Source organism: Brassica napus, chromosome C5 (genome assembly GCF_020379485.1).
Source record: "Brassica napus cultivar Da-Ae chromosome C5, Da-Ae, whole genome shotgun sequence".
NCBI lineage: Eukaryota > Viridiplantae > Streptophyta > Magnoliopsida > Brassicales > Brassicaceae > Brassica > Brassica napus.
Genome location: NC_063448.1, coordinates 17,415,617 through 17,432,972, shown reverse-complemented (window position 1 = coordinate 17,432,972; position 17,356 = coordinate 17,415,617).

Sequence of the window (17,356 nt, the reverse complement as noted above, 5' to 3'; positions counted from 1 at the left end):
TAGAATCTGTTGCAGAGTTGATGCTTATTCCCATGTCTACTGTCCCTTTGACATATCGTAATACACGCTTCAGCAAACTGAAGTCTGAAACACTGGGAACATGCATCTTTTGACATATAAAATTCACTGCAAATTGGAGATCCGGTCTTGTGAGTGTCAAGTACTGCAATTTTCCTGCTAAGCTTCGATAATACATTGGATCCGGGAACACTTCATTCTATCCCTTCAAATCGTTCAACCTCAAGGGGAATGGTGTAGGCATCGGTGCGCAGTCTCTCATTCCGGTATTGATGAGAAGATCTTCTGCATATTGCATCTGACACAAGAAGAGACCTTTCTTTTGATGATGAACCTGAATACCAAGGAAGTAATGAACCTCTCCCATGTCCTTCATTCCGAAATCTTGGCTCAGCTCAGCAACCAATCTGTCTACAAGTTCTTGGTTGTTTCCAGTCAACAACATTTCATCAACATATATGAGGAGGTATATTACATCACTTCCATGATGATACACGAATAGAGATGGGTCAGGAAATCTGCATTGTAACCCAAAACTGATGAGGAATGAGCTGAACTTATCAAACCAATCCCTCGGTGCCTGCTTCAGTCCATATATAGCCTTGTTTAACTTGCATACGTGGTCTGGCTTCTCTGGATCCACAAACCCTGGTGGCTGTTTCATGTAAACTGTTTCTTGTAAATCACCATGTAGAAATGTGTTTTGTACATCCAGTTGTTTAATCTCCCACTTCTTTGACACTGCAACATGTAGCACCGTTCTTATTGTCACAGTTCTAACCACAGGACTGAATGTTTCAATGTACTCTATCCCTTCTTCTTGCTCATTTCCTCTAGCTACAAGTCTTGAACGCAGTTTACCCAACGAACCATCTGTATTCAGCTTTACTTTGAAGATCCAACCACAACTTACTGCACTACAAGAAAACACAAGCTTAACGAGGAAAATTAATGAGGAATATTTTTCCTCGTTAATTTACGTCGACTTTACGAGAAAATTACGCGAAAAAACAAAATCAGCGTTATTTCCTCGTAAAGTAACGACGAAACAGTTTCGTCGTAAAGTCGATGTAAAGTGATGTGGCTTTTACGAGGAAATCGTATTTCCTCGTACATTCCACGTAAACTTAGCGTGGTCTTTACGAGGAAATAATTTACGTCTACTTAGCGACAAAAATTTGAATCCACCAACTTTGTTTGTCACACGTTTTTTTTCGGCCACCTAACTAATTTTCGTCGTAAATTCGTAAGAAAATTACAACTACCAGATTCGAAAATTTTCTATAAATAGGGACGTTTGAACATCATTTTAAACACACCAACAAAAAAAACCTGAAAGAAAAAACAATGGCTGGCTCCGGGAATATTTTTGAGTTGCGGAAGTGGATGTATATGCATAGAGATGCTAACGGGAGAGTGACGAAAGAATACCTAGCGGGGCTGGAGACATTTATGGTTCAACACCGCTCGCCCAAGAAAGTGGTAAGATGTTCTGTCCTTGTCGGAAATGCAACAATTCGAAATTGGCAAACCGTGAAAATATTTGGAAGCATTTAATAAATAGAGGTTTCACGCCAAATTACTATATATGGTTTCAACATGGAGAAGGTTATAATTATGATCAGAATGAAGCTAGTAGTAGTAATAGCAATTTTCAGGAAGAAACGGTTAATCATCATTTGCATAATGAACATAGTTACCATCAGGAGGAGATGGTAGATTATGATAGGGTTCATGATATGGTAGCTGATGCATTCGTAGCTCATGATGAAGACGAAGAACCTAATATAGATGCTAAAAAGTTTTACGAAATGTTAAACGCGGCAAATCAACCACTTTACAGTGGTTGTAGAGAAGGTCTATCTAATTTGTCGTTGGCTGCTAGAATGATGAATATTAAAACTGATCACAATCTATCTGAAAGTTGTATGAACGAATGGGCAGACTTGTTTAAAGAGTATTTGCCGGAAAACAATGTGTCTGCTGATTCTTATTATGAGATTCAGAAACTGGTTTATAGTCTTGAGTTGCCTTCGGAGATGATAGATGTTTACATCGACAACTGCATGATCTACTGGGGAGATGATGAAAAGTTAGAAGAATGTCGATTCTGCAAGAAGCCACGATTCAAGCCGCAAGGACGGGGACGTAATAGGGTGCCGTACCAAAGGATGTGGTACCTACCAATTACAGACAGATTGAAAAGATTGTACCAATCAGAGCAGACAGCTGGAAAGATGAGATGACATGCCGAGCATACTTAGACGGATGGTTCAGACGGATGGTTCAGACGGATGGTGAGATGACTCATCCATCAGATGCAAGAGCCTGGAAATATTTTAACAAAGTACATCCGGATTTCGCTAGCAATAGCTGAAATGTGTATCTTGGATTATGCACAGATGGATTTAGTCCGTTCGGAATGTCAGGGAGACAATATTCATTGTGGCCAGTCTTTCTTACGCCATACAACCTGCCACCGGAGATGTGCATGCAATGGGAGTTGCTATTCTTGACCGTATTAATACCTGGTCCGAACCATCCAAAAATGTCCCTGGAGGTTTTCGTACAACCACTGATAAAAGAGTTGAAGGATTTGTGGTCAACAGGGGTGAGGACGTATGACTGTTCAACGAAGACGAATTTTACGATGCGAACGATGCTTTTGTGGACCATAAGTGACTTTCCTGCCTATGGGATGTTGTCTGGATGGACTACACATGAGAGATTAGCTTGTCCATATTGTAATGGAACGACAGATGCGTTTCAACTGAAGAATAGTAGGAAGACAAGTTGGTTTGATTGTCACCGTCGATTTCTTCCCATTGGCCATCCATACCGAAGAAACAAGAATTTCTTTAGGCACAAAAGGGTTGTGAGAGACACTCCTCCTCCATGTCTAACTGGAGAACAAATTGAAGCGCAAATCGACTACTACGGAGCTAACGAAGCAGTTCGTTGGGGTGGTAATTGGCATGTCCCTCGTAATAGCCTGATTCTTACGGTGTTCATCACAACTGGTACAAGAAGAGTATATTTTGGGAGTTGCCATATTGGAAGGATCTTCTTTTGCGCCACAACCTCGATGTGATGCATATAGAGAAGAATTTCTTTGAGAACATCATGAATACAATATTGAATGTCTCAGGGAATACAAAAGACAACATAAAATCAAGGTTGGACTTGCCGGATATTTGCTCAAGAAGTGAGTTACATATAAAAAGCAATGGACAAGTTCCAGTTCCGATATTCAGATTGTCTTCGGAAAAAAGTCGGTGTTGTTCAACTGGGATACATCATAAGTGAAGTTCCCCGATGGGTATGTTTCAAATCTCTCTAGATGTGTTAAAAAGGGTCAAAAGTTCTCTGGGATGAAGAGTCATGATTGTCATGTCTTTATGCAACGACTACTGTCATTTGCATTTACGGAGCTACTTCCAACAAACGTACATGAAGCACTTGCAGGTAGTGTTTTATAGCGCAATAATTTTATAACGGTTTAGTTTGCAAAATAATATATGACTAACAATGTGTTTAATTGTTTTTGGAATATAAAAGGCATTGGAGCATTTTTCAGGGATCTGAGCACACACACTCTTAAAGAAGAAGTTGTGGAACAGCTTCAGGAGAACATTCCCATCTTATTGTGCAACTTGGAGAAGATATTTCTTCCCGGATTTTTTGACGTCATGGAGCATCTAGCTGTACACCTCCCATATGAGGCGTTGCTTCGTGGACATGTACATTACGGATGGATGTATCAGTATGAGCGAGCCATAAAATATTTGAAGGGAAAAGCAAGGAACCTCGCCAAAGTTGAAGGTTCTATAATTGCTGAAAGTTTGACGGAAGAAGTTTATCACTTCACATCGTACTACTTTGCGTCAAAAGTACGTACCCGGAGAAGAGCCCAAGAAGATATGATGATGGTGGTGTTGCGCCAACATATGCAGTTTCTGGTGTTCCAGTTCTCTTTAGCCAGATTGGGCGACTCGGAGGGAAGTCAAAAGAGGTTTGGAGGTCGAGTGAACAAGACGCTCATAGTGCACACACCTATATTCTACTCAATTGCGAGGATCCATTGATGCGTTATTTTGAAAGGTAACATAAATGGACACTTCTAAACACATATAATTGCGAGAGATTCATTCATATAAAATGTGATTTTACATCCTATTTGTTTCTTAAGTCGAAGAAACATTTCCTGGTACATCCACAAGTGACGTAAACAAAAGGAAAGATCAACACTTTATTAAGTGGTTGAGGAATCAGGTATTAATTAACTCAAACTCTTTTTTCATACATGATCTATATTTCAACATTCTCTTTATTTTTGCAGGTTGATTATGACTGTGGGAACAGAAATTCGCACTGTCGATTTACGTTTAAATTAGGAAACTAGGAAAACCCTAATTTCCCAGAGGTCCCAGATCTCTGCGAGAGCCAACGGCAAGTGACCAAATATATGCGGAAATCATGAAAAGATAACAAACGAGTTTAGAGAAAACAGTAGATCTTATTTCGAGTCCGCGTGAGAGCGTTGCGATCATTACAAGAGATCATAAAAGCTTTGGCCGCAAAGGCTATCAGCGAGTTACCTAGTTCTAGTGGCCTAAAAGCTCAAACCTAGTTGACTCGCAGCTCGATAACAAAGACGAAGAAAATACATAAAAGGTTTTTGATTGATTCCGGACTGAACCTTAGGAAAGGCTGCCTACATACCCCTTTCGAGGATCAAGCCAAACGTAGTTCAAGAGTGAACCAAGAGATCGAACTGCTTGTGCACGTTCGTCTGGTAATCGGGTGCCAGTCATGGAAACAGAGCATGTCGAGAATAATGCCTCAGAGTTTCTAAGTGCTGAGAGTTTTGAGTCTAAAAAGTTGTCCCATGTGCCTCTCGCCTAGGACTCCTTATATACTCGCTCCTAGGTCGGTTTACGCTTTTTCCTCTTCTGTCCTTAGGCCGTCATAACTTAAAAATGGAGATATTCTGTTTTCCCGATTTTTCTAATTATCTACGAATACTTCGTATTTATCCGCGGAAACTTGACATTTATCTTTCTTTGCGAACCAAGCATAAACCGTCCTACGGTTTAAGGGCTTTTGGTTAAGAAATCATAAGTGGGTTTCGAGTCACGTCTTAGGTCTCTTTGGGCCGTTGTTTGACTCGAAATATTTATTACGGCTTCTTTCGATAAAAACGAACTTTCCGAGGTTTTTATCGTAAAGTTCGATTGATGACTTCAAATGACGAGAAACATGAAATGGGTAATCTACGGTCTTCGGAAGATAGCATTAAAGAGTAGACGAGAATGCATGGATTCGTGTCATATCGAGTTTTAAGAAAGCACGGTCGCTACGTAGCGACCGAGTCGTGTGCGTGCTCGGTCGCTACGTAGCGACCGAGCCATGTACGTGCTCGGTCGCTACATAGCGACCGAGTTTAAGGGAGAGCTCGGTCGCTACGTAGCGACCGAGCTTCGGTGAGAGCTCGGGGGCTACGTAGCGACCGAGCCGTGTATGTGCTCGGTCGCTATATAGCGACCAAGCTTCGGTGAGAGCTCGGCCGCTACGTAGCGACCGAGCTTTGGTACGTGCTCGGTCGCTACGTAGCGACCGAGCCGTGTACGTGCTCGGTCGCTACGTAGCGAACCAAGCTTCGGTGAGAGCTCGGTCGCTACGTAGCGACCGAATCGTGTGCGTGCTCGGTCGCTTTTGGGAGAGCTCAGTCGCTTCGTAGTTACCGAGCTTCGGTGAGAGCTCAGCCGCTACGTAGCGACCGAGCCGTGTACGTGCTCGGTCGTTACGTAGTGACCGGGCTTCGGTGGGAGCTCGGTCGCTACGTAGCGACCGAGCCCTGTACGTGCTCGGTCGCTACGTAGCGACGGAGCTTCGGGGAGAGCTCGGTCGCTACGTAGCGACCGAGCCATGTATGTGCTCGGTCGCTACGTAGCGACCGAGCGGTGTACGTGCTCAGTCGCTACGTAGTGACCGAGCCGTGTACGTGCTCGGTCGCTATGCAGCGACCGATCTTCGGTGAGAGCTCGGTTGCTATGTAGCGACCAGCTTTTGCACTGGTTGCTACGCGGTAACCTTGTTCGAGTCTTTCTCCGATTTCTAGTGAATGTGTTTTCTCCGCAAGATTCTTCGTAAAAATAAATCTTTTTCTATGATTTATTTTTCGTAAAAACGTTCATGCCGATTTTTACGGAATTTTAGACATTGATTCCGTCGCAACCTATTTTGACCCCAACAGTTAGCCCCCCAACTCGTTAGAACCATGAGCTTCTAGCGTTAGGTTTAAGCGAGTGGCTTGGCAAGTTAGGTGAGTTAGGCGGAATTAATGTTCGAAAAGGTCCATGGTAAGTGGTCTTCTCGCTCTTCTAAAAGTAGAACACGATAAGATTGGGGCTGCGCCTTATGACGGCTGCCTACGTACCCTTGTTAAAGTGATCAAGCCTTTCGTAGTTCGTCTTGGAGTTAAGGTTCGTATGACTAGTTTTCCAACGAGACCTTTACGGTCTGGTTTTTATATAGAGGTTATCAGGCGTGTTGCAGCCGATGTCATTTTATATGGGTGTAGAAGGAAGACTACGAGTTGTCATCTCGTAATCTAACTCTGTGTGAACTGCTATTTCCGTAATCTATTTTGAGAGTTTTCCGCAGTGTGTAAACTTGCGGGATTTCTGAAGACGCTCGAATATTGGCAAAGAGACAAATTTTGGGATCTCGTATCAAGGTTTTTGATACTATGTCTAGAGATGTTAGAGACCAGTGCGCTGGGTTTAGGGCAAGACCTAGGTTTACTCATGGTTTTAGAGGGTGCGATGACTAATTCGACTTACGTATCCCATTTCAGTTTCATCATGATTCCATACCGATTTAAAGTCCGCGATAGGTTCTCAGCTTATACGACTTGTATGGTTGGAACCGAGCATATCTCCAAGGACAATTTTTAAGCCTCCTGGAAGTGCTGACCAAAAATTTTGGGTTTATTTTATAGCGCTATTATCATTGTGTCGGATGTACGGGAGTCATCTTTACGAGATGGCTAAGTCTGTTTAGGATGTTAAGAGTTTGTTGTGATCAGTAACAAACTTAATGGTTAAAATTACTGTTTCGAGTCTTCGCGAAGGATATGTTTTGAGAAGATGTTAGTGCGTATGACTGTCTGGTCTTCTAAGAAATTGTTTTTATCGAGGAAGGAAATTTCGTCGAAGAACGAATCTTCAGGCGTCTACGACGTCTCGCGATGCTGGAGATTTGTTATTCTTTCGTATGCCGCGTTTCGTGCTTGAAATGTTCGCGGGCTTGAAGATGTTTCGCGATGTTGCAAGGGATTAGTCTTAGCCCTGCGTATGGAAAACATTCTGGTTTGACTACGGATGTTCGCAGCCAGAATTGTTGTTCCTGTTTGGATTTGATTTGCGATCGAGGAGTTAGAACCAAGGGATCGCGTAAATTTGTCATCGGAAAGAGGCATCCTCCTATATCGTGCTTTGTGTGGTGTTGGCCTTCTGAGATTTATTTTGTGTCTATTTGAGGATGTTCCATATAGCTATAGGAGCTCTGTTACGAGTTTTCCTTACATGCCGCATTTTACGAGTAAAACACATCGGGCTTAAAGTGAATCGTAGTATATGGAAATTGGTCGATTTTTGACAAATGGAAACTTTTCGTTAACTGTTTGGTTGTTAGGACTGAGTTTTGTTATGACGAATTTACCGTATGATTTCCGTTTTTGGGTCGTACGATAATTGTTTGTGTAATTGTTACTTGGCGTTTTAAGATAAATTCCGGATTACCGTTTAGCCGTCAAGTTATTGGAGCGGTGGTCGCTCAATTGATTTGGCTTTGCATGAAGGATGTGCTCAGCTTTATAGCCAAGGACGTTGTTTCCAAAGGATTAGACCATGACACTTTCGTGCTGTAAATAAGGTCAAGTTGGTTAGAATCGTCCTTAAAGGGGATGCTGTAACCTAGTTCGGCTTCGAAGGAAAGGCGAAATTGGGCGAGTGACGAATGGCGTTTATCGAGATTGATAGGCCGAGTATGCCCATGGTGGTAGAAAACATTTTTCCACTTTAGGGTTAATTTTTACTATGAAAGTTTCATATAATGTTTCCTTTATTCGTATGGAAGTTGTTTCCTTTGTTTCCGAGTGAGATAAAGCCTAAGAAGCTCTATACAGAGCCCGTGCGGAGTCAGTTGCGGGGTGATTTCCTGCTCGGACGTGATCAAGCGGAATGAGAGCGGATAACAGTGAGTCGCGGGGCTAAAGAATGAGACCTTTCAGATCGTTGTGCGAGGAAGTAAAGTTTATATTGGTCGTCCAATGTTGGACCATACAGCTTGGTTTTTTGCTATAGGGCAAGTACTCTTTCGTAAAACCATTTACGTTTACTTTCGAAAGTTACTTCGTATGACATGATCTGATTATACAAAGGACTTTTTGCGTAAGTAACAGGCGACCGGTTTTTACGAATTTATTAAATTGACGGGACATATGGAGATGTCAAAATATCGTTGTTTCCACAGATATTTGAGAAACGTTTTCGCTATTGTTTTTATTCTTCAGTGAAAGTTTTTCTGAGTCACTCATGGAGTTTTAGTCGCGAAACGTTTTTGCAGGTTTCTTGAATGAATCAGTTAAACAGCGATAGACTTAGTCGACGAGCGGGGAGGACGTGTCCTTTTTGTCGTATTTTCTGTTACTTTTGTTCTTGATTGTGCTTTGTCGTAAATGTTTTTGATGTTTTTCCGTGAGTCGGTTGGTTCAACGGAAAATGAGAGTGATGCTTTGATGCCTGAAGATTTCTCGTATAATGATTCTTATACGAAACTAGTTTTATCAAATCAGAAAAGATCTTTATGATTTCAGCAAATCATCGACCTTCATTCAGAAGTTTGGCAGAGGTTTTCTAAACAAATGATTGCGATGATAGATGCTGTATAGTCTTTGAGAATTTTTCCAACATGGTTTGGATCAGTTCCTAGCGTTTAGACGAATCTCAGATTGTCGTTTTCTTTTAGGATGATCTTGACGAGACATCGAATTGTATGAATATTTTTCCGCATATTTCTACGAGAGTTTGCTTTGTCGAAAGCGTTTTCTAGTCGAAAGTGTTTTCTTGTCGAAAGCGTTTTCTTGATCTTGACGAGACATCGCATTGTTTGAATATGTTTTTAAAGTATGGGAGTATACGAGTATAGTATACGGACCTACTCCGTCCCTTTTTTCTCGAGGAATAGAATGATCGACAGTCCGAGTTGGTTTAAAGACGACGCTTGGACTGTGATTTTGAAGACGACGCTTGGACTGTGATTTGGTTGTTTCCAGGTTGAAGGCTTGGAATATGTCGGTTCCGAGAGAATTGCCAGAAACGAATCGGTTTTAAGACGACGTTCATGTCTGTAGTTTTTTCTCTCCTTAGGAAGCGAGCTTGATATTTGTGGCGATCGTTTCTCAATTTTCGGAGAGTTTAGATCGGTTTGCAAGATCTGGACGAACAGTTAATGGACAATATATCGAGACAGGAAAAATCACCTAAGACTTAGTTCGCTAGACTATCCACCTAGGTTTTACGTTCCCTAAAGTTCTGTGGCAGCCTCAAATGTGTTTTTATTTCTTAGTAATTTCCTACGAAAACTCCAAGTCTGATTTCAAAAATTTCAAGTCGCAAATACCTTAGTTCTCTCGAAGATGCAGTTTTGTCTCTTCTCAGTTTTGCTTACTCATTTCCCCTTCCTCTTCTTGTGTATGTCGCCTTTTTCGATAATGGTGTCTATCCTTTGAAACTTGACATTTATCTTCCGAACTTGACTGATACGAAGTCAATAAAAAGGTTCAACGTAATCGTATAGTTGAGGCGGCTAAGGTGTTAAGTTAACTGTTGCCGTATTATACGATTAATCTGATTCCACGCCAGAAAACTAGTCTTTGCGGGTTTTTTGTTATCGTAAAGTTTCAATGGTAACTCCAATCGAGACGAAACAAGAGATATTTTGATCGAGATTTGAAGGAAAACACAAAGATAGAGGTAAGGGCGAGTAGGAGCAAGCGAAGGAGTTTAGACGAGTCTAAATTGTTTTCGTCGTAAAATCTCAACGGAAACTCCGATTGAGACGAAACGAAAAGCGTTTCGATCGGGATTCAAAAGAGAACACAAAGGAGAAGCTTTTTGAGGCCTGACAGGTCGCTATGTAGCGAGCTGGAGGTCTAACAGGTCGCTACTTAGCGAGTGGAAGCAAGCCAAGAAGAGTCCTACTTGTTTTCGTCGTAAAATCTCAACGGAAACTCCGATTGAGACGAAGCGAAAAGCGTTTCGATGAGGATTCAAAAGAGAACGCAAAGGAGGACTTTTCTGAGGCCTGACAGATGAACGGGGCTAAGCGATCTGCCGAAGCTGTGGGATGTCAAAATGCATCTGTAGGGGAGCGTTCCGCCTTAGGGGGAAGCAACCGCGCGAGAAGCGGTGGATGAAGCGGAAGCGAGAATGTCGGCTTGAGTACGCTAACATTGGTGAGAATCCAATGCCCCGAAAACCCAAGGGTTCCTCCGCAAGGTTCGTCCACGGAGGGTGAGTCAGGGCCTAAGAGTCGCTATGTTGTGAGCAGAGAGTTGGCTTGAGCTCGGTCGCTACGTAGCGACCGAGCCGTGTGCGTGCTCGGTCGCTACGTAGCGACCGAGCTGTGTGCGTGCTCGGTCGCTACGTAGCGACCGAGCTTGGCTGGAGCTCGGTCGCTACATCGTGACCGAGCTGTGTGCGTGCTCGGTCGCTACGTACCCCTCCTTCTAGCGCTAAACTGTGGGAACCGAAATTCGCACTATCGATTTACGTTTAAATTAGGAAACTAGAAAAACCCTAATTTCCCAGAGGTCACGGATCTCTGCGAGAGCCAATCGCAAGTGACCAAATATATGCGAAAATCATGAAAAGATAACAAACGAGTTTAGAGAAAACAGTAGATCTTATTTTGAGTCCGCGTGAGAGCGTTGCGATCATTACAAGAGATCACAAAAGCTTTGGCCGCAAAGGCTGTCAGTGAGTTACCTAGTTCTAGCGGGCTAAATGCTCAAACCTAGTTGACTCGCAGCTCGATAACAATAGACGAAGAAAATACATAAAGGATTTTTGATTGATTTCGGACTGAACCTTATGAAAGGCTGCCTACGTACCCCTTTCGAGGATCAAGCCGAACGTAGTTCAAGAGTGAACCAAGAGATCGAACTGCTTGTGCACGTTTGTCTGGTAATCGGGTGCCAGTCATGGAAACAGAACATGTCGAGAATAATGCCTCAGAGTTTCTAAGTGTCGAGAGTTCTGAGTCTAAAAAGTTGCCCCATGTGCCTCTCGCCTGGGACTCCTTATATACTCGCTCCTAGGTCGGTTTACGCTTTTTCCTCTTCTGTCCTTAAGCCTTCATAACTTAAAAATAGAGATATTCCGTTTTCCCGATTTTTCTAATTATCTTCGAATACTTCGTAATTATCCGCTGAAACTTGACAGTTATTTTCCTTGCGAACCAAGCATAAACCGTCCTATGCTTTATGGGCTTTTGGTTAAGAGATCGTAAGTGGGTTTCGAGTCACGTCTTAGGTCTCTTTGGGCCGTTGTTTGACTCGAAACGTTTATTACGGCTTCTTTCGATAAAAACAAACTTTCCGAGGTTTTTACCGTAAAGTTCGATTGATGACTTCAAATGACGAGAAACATGAAATGGGTTAGCTACGGTCTTCGGGAGATAGCATTAAAGAGTAGACGAGAATGCATGGATTCGTGTCGTATCGATTTTTAAGAAAGCACGGTCGCTACGTAGCAACCGAGTCGTGTGCGTGCTCGGTCGCTACGTAGCGACCGAGCCATGTACGTGCTCGGTCGCTTCTTAGCGACCGAGCTTTGGGGAGAGCTCATTCGCTACATTACGACCGAGCACGTACACGGCTCGGTCGCTACATAGCGACCAAGATTCGGTGAGAGCTCGGTCGCTACGTAGGGACCGAGCCGTGTACGTGCTCGGTCTCTACGTAGCGACCGAGCTTCGGTGAGAGCTCGGTTGCTACGTAGTGACCAAGTTTCGGTGAGAGCTCAGTCGCTACGTAGCGACCGAGCCGTGTACGTGCTCGGTCGCTACGTGGTTGGTCGCTACGTAGCGACCGAGCTTTGGGGAGAGATCGGTCGCTACGTAGGAACCGAGCCGTGTACGTGCTCGGTCGCTACGTAGCGACCGAGATTCGGTGAGAGCTTGGTCGCTACGTAGCGACCGAACCGTGTACGTGCTCGGTCGCTACGTGCTTGGTTGCTGCGTAGCGACCAAACCATGTACGTGCGCGGTCGCTACGTAGCGACCAAGCTTCGGTGAGAGCTCGGTCGCTACGTAGCGACCAGCTCTTGCGCTGGTTGCTACGCGGCAACCTTGTTCGAGTCTTTCTCGAATTTTTTGTGAATGTGTTTTCTCCGCAAGATTCTTCGTAAAAATAAATCTTTTTCTAAGATTTATTTTTCGTGAAAACGTTCATGCCGATTTTTACGGAATTTCATACATTGATTCCGTCGTGACTGATTTTGACCCCAACAATGACGACGATGCAGATTATCCTAAGTGGTTACACTAAGTAATTCAATCTCCCCTTGTAAAGGTCACTACATCACAGATGTATTTCACACGAAGCTATATTTTTCACACATATGAGTATGGTAGACAGCGGGCAATCAGTAACTATGGAATATGTGTGAATGGGGAAACATATTTCTACGGGATCTTGACGGAGATTATTGAAGTCGAATTCCCAGGGATATTGAAGCTGAAATGCGTCCTCTTCAAATGTGAATGGTTCGACCCCATCGTCAACAGAGGTGTTCGGTTTAACAACTTCGGTGTAGTTGCTGTCAACAGTGGACGAAGGTACAACAAATTTGAGCCTTTCATCTTAGCTTCATAAGCAGACTAAGTTAGTTTCCTTCCATACCCTCGGATGAGAGATTCGAGTATAAATTGGTTATCCGTGATCAAAGTTACACCTCGAGGACGAATCATAAGTGGAGAAGAACCACCTTTGCAAGAAGAACAGATAAATGAAGTCGAGGAACCTGAACAAGAAATTGATGACATCCTTCTCATTGATCCACATAATCACGAGTACGAAGATCTTACCGACGATGCCACAGAGGAAGCTGTTGAAGACGAGTTTAATGAAAATGATGATGTTTCTAGTGATGACGAGAATGTCGATGTATCGGATTGATGTATTTGATTTTGTGTAAGGTAATGTGGGAGTTTGTTTTATAAATAATATATTGAGATAATAAGTTAAGGAATGGGATTTGGAATTGAAAGAATAGATCGAGGTGAAAGAATATATTGAGTTTAAAGGGTAGATGGGTTTGGGGTTTGGAATATATGAAGTAGAAGATAAGGAAGATGAGGTTTGGGGTTTCGGATTTTAGGGATATAAACATAATACTCATTAATTCCTCGTAAATAAACGTGCATATTACGACGAAATATAAAAATAAAGAACGCGGGGCTCATTAATTCCACGTAAGCGCAAATCGTCGTAAATACCTCGTAACTAAAAAAAAAAGAAAGCTAGCCTTGCTAATTCCTCGTACAATAAAAACTAGAAAAAAAGAAGAGAAGAGAAGAAAGATACTGAAATCTAGCCCACATGTGTTCCAATATCTTTCTTCTCTTCCTTTTTTTCAAATATTTCTAATTTGAAAAGCATTTTGCTGAGTTGTGTGATTTGAGATAGGGTGTGATTTGTGAGTTTGTGTGTGATTTGTGAGTTTGTGTGTGGTTTGAGAAGGAAAGTTGCGGGTTTTTATAGAAAAGCGGGGCTCGCTAATTCCTCGTAAAATGTTGACTCGTAAATTCCACGTAAGCTTAATCGTCGTAAAAAACTCGTAAACCTGAACGCGGGCCTTTGTAATTCTTCGCTACTACCTCGTACAATAAAACACGGGCCTTTGTAATTCCTCGTAACTTTACGAGGAAATAACGAGGATAAGTAATCTTATATATACTCCTGAGCGCTCACTCTTTCTTTCCTCTCCACTTCCTCTCGACTTCCTTTCTATTTCGTAGCAATGGTAAGTCTCTCTAATTCCTCTCTAATTTGATTAGTTTAGGATAGATTAGGTGGTTAGTATAGAGAATTTAGATAGGTTTACGTGTTTTATGCTAATTAGTGTTGATTAGGTGGATAATGTAGAGAATTATACTGTTGATGTTAATTTTAAAAATTAAATTTTTTTTTCCAGACGATTCGAAAGAACAGACTTACTCCCCATTACAGACAGATGTTCGGTGAGCCAGGTAGTCGTTTAGACCTGTCGTCTTCTTCAGCTCCCGGTTCTTCGGGTCCGGAGACTGTCCCCGAGACTCAGCCTTCTCAGAGAGTCTCGCGGTCGCCTTCTTCTAGTGCACAATCGGTTCCTCCTGTGCCTCCTTCGATGGCTCCTCCGACGATGCCTCCTCCTGTGCTTCCTCCGATGGCTCCTCCGATGCCCGCCGATGTTCATCCCGATTTGATGGTGCCTCCGAGTGCTCCTTACTCGCAGTACACTGTCGAGGACATTCTCTGTCTGCCAGGCAGAGAAGGTTTACCAGTCATCGACCCCGACCGACCGGACGGAACTTTGTGGTATGTTACATTAATTTTTTTTTTAATTCGTTTAAAATTCTTTTATAACATAAAAAATAATTTATATTTTAAATTTGTTTTTTTCCAGGTTTGGGGCAGGGGTCTCTCGGTCGCCTTCTTCTAGTGCACCATCGGTTCCTCCTGTGCCTCCTCCGAAGGCTCCTCCGACGATGCATCCTCCTGTGCCTCCTCCGATGGCTCCTCCGATGCCCGCCGATGTTCATCCCGATTTGATGGTGCCTCCGAGTGCTCCTTACTCGCAGTACACTATCGAGGACATTCTTCGTCTGCCAGACAGAGAAGGTTTACCAGTCATCGACCCCGACCGACCGGACGGAACTTTGTGGTATGTTACATTAATTTTTTTTTTAATTCGTTTAAAATTTTTTTATAACATTAAAAAATAATTTATATTTTAAATTTGGTTTTTTCCAGGTTTGAGGTTGACGGATGTTTTGCATCGGACGTAACCGACACGATCAAAGGTTACTTCTCCATGCCACATCCTAACTATAGTAAGACGCCCACTACGTCAGAAAGACGTGGTTCAAAATTTACGCTGTAAGTTTCTATTAATTAATTGTATATACTTTAATTTTTTCATGATTTATATATATTTCTTTTAAAAAAACTAATTATTTATTTAATTTTTTCCACAGCAAAAATATCATTGGGCCTTGGGGGTCACTGAGAGGGTGAGGAAAGCGGTTTACACGAAGGTGAAAGTTCGCTTGTTGGACACGGTCTCCAACTGGAAGTGTGAATGGATCGTGAAGGGATATGAGCGTGGCAAACCCGCTGAGCTCACCACGGATGTGTGGGATGGCCTCATCCGTTATTGGTGTCTTCCTGATTCCATTAGAATTGCCCAGTCTTCCTCTAACTCCCGTAACACGGTCGATGAGCACGGGAACGGGCCGATGCTCCACACGCCGGTGTCCGTATGGAAATGGTAATTAAATATTTTATTAAATAATTTTTTTAATATATATATTTTTATTCTAACTTTCTTTAATATTTTTAGGCCAAAGAGACGGGACATCTCCCGTCTCTTATGTAACTTTCAAGAGGACCCACAAGAACAAGGCGGACGTATTTGTAGATGGCAAGTCCGAGCAAATCTACAACGACGTGGTTGCTCGGGTTGAAGACCGCCAGACCCAGCTGACCCACCAGTCTACCGACGGATTACCCGTCACCTTATCCACACTTGAAGTGGATAAGATTTACGAGGAGGTAAATTTTCTAAAATTTTAATTTTTTATTATTCATTTAATTTAATTTTAAATTTTTACTAACAATATTTATTTTTGTTTTTAAGGTTGTCCCTTAAAAAAAGGGACGGACATTGGGGATTGGTTCCGTCAACGATGTTCCGAGAGCGACATCGTCTTATGGTCAGCGACGGGATGATGAAGTCACTGAGCTGCGTAACCAGTTGGCCTCGACAAAAGCTCGTATGGGTGGAGTCGAGGGCTTCTTGGACGTTATAGCGGCCACAAATCCGGAATGGGAGTCCATGTTGAGGAACATGCGACAACAACATCCCATTCCAGGCGAGTCATCCGACACACATAACGAGGCGGATGTTGCGAGGAGGAGTGAAGAATTCTACCAGTCGATGAACGACTCTTAGTTCTTTTTTTTTCGGTTGTTGTATTATAAATTCAAAACTTATTTATATATAAAATATTTTTGTATTGATTTTTATTTTAAATTATAATTTTATTAATAAATTAAATAATTTTAATTATTTTTTTAATTATATTTTTAAATTCTGTAAAATAAAAAAACGAAGTAAATTTGTAGCTAATTTACGACCTATTTACGTGGAAACTTTACGAGGAAATGACGAGAAAAAATAAACGAGTATTTTACGAGGAAATGACGAGGAAAGATAAACGAGTCTTTTACGAGGAAAAACTTTCGTGGTAGTTACGTGTACTTTACGAGGAAACACTTTCGAGATATTTTACGTGTAGTTTACGAGGAACATGTTTCGAGGTATTTACGAGAAAATATAGCGACCTCCTTACATGGAATATTTACGTGGTCTTTACGACGAAATGATGTACTTCGTTTTTACGACGAAATATTTTCCTCGCTAAGTTACGACAAATTGGCGAGGAAATATGTGATACGACGAACGAGTAACGACAAAACTTGTTTCCTGGCTAATTCCTCGTAAAGCCTCTTTTACGACGAACTCACGAGGAAAACCGCCCTCGTTAAACTTATGTTCTCTTGTAGTGCTGGATTCTGATCTTCAGCTGGTGGAACCAAATCCCATGTGTGCGTCTCTTTCATGTTGTCTATTTCCAACTTACAAGCTCCTGTCCATCCAGAGTCTTTTAGCGCTTCTTTAATGTTCTTCGGCTCAGTATAGTTGGTTTTCACAGTAAAGAGCGCATACTTTGGGTTTGGTTTTACAATACCAGACTTTCCTCTTGTAGTCATCGAGTATTGTGGTGGTGGAGGCTGTATCACAATCTCATGAACTTCTTCATGATCAGAAACCTCTAGTGTACCAGCTGAGGATGCACTAGATGAACTATCTGAACTTGGCGGTTGGATCTCAACAGTAGTAGGACTTAGAGGTGCAGATTTTGTAGGCACAAACTCTTCTTCATTAGCTTGACTGTCAGCCTGCCTAACTCTTCTTCATTAGCTTGACTGTCAGCCTGATTGTCT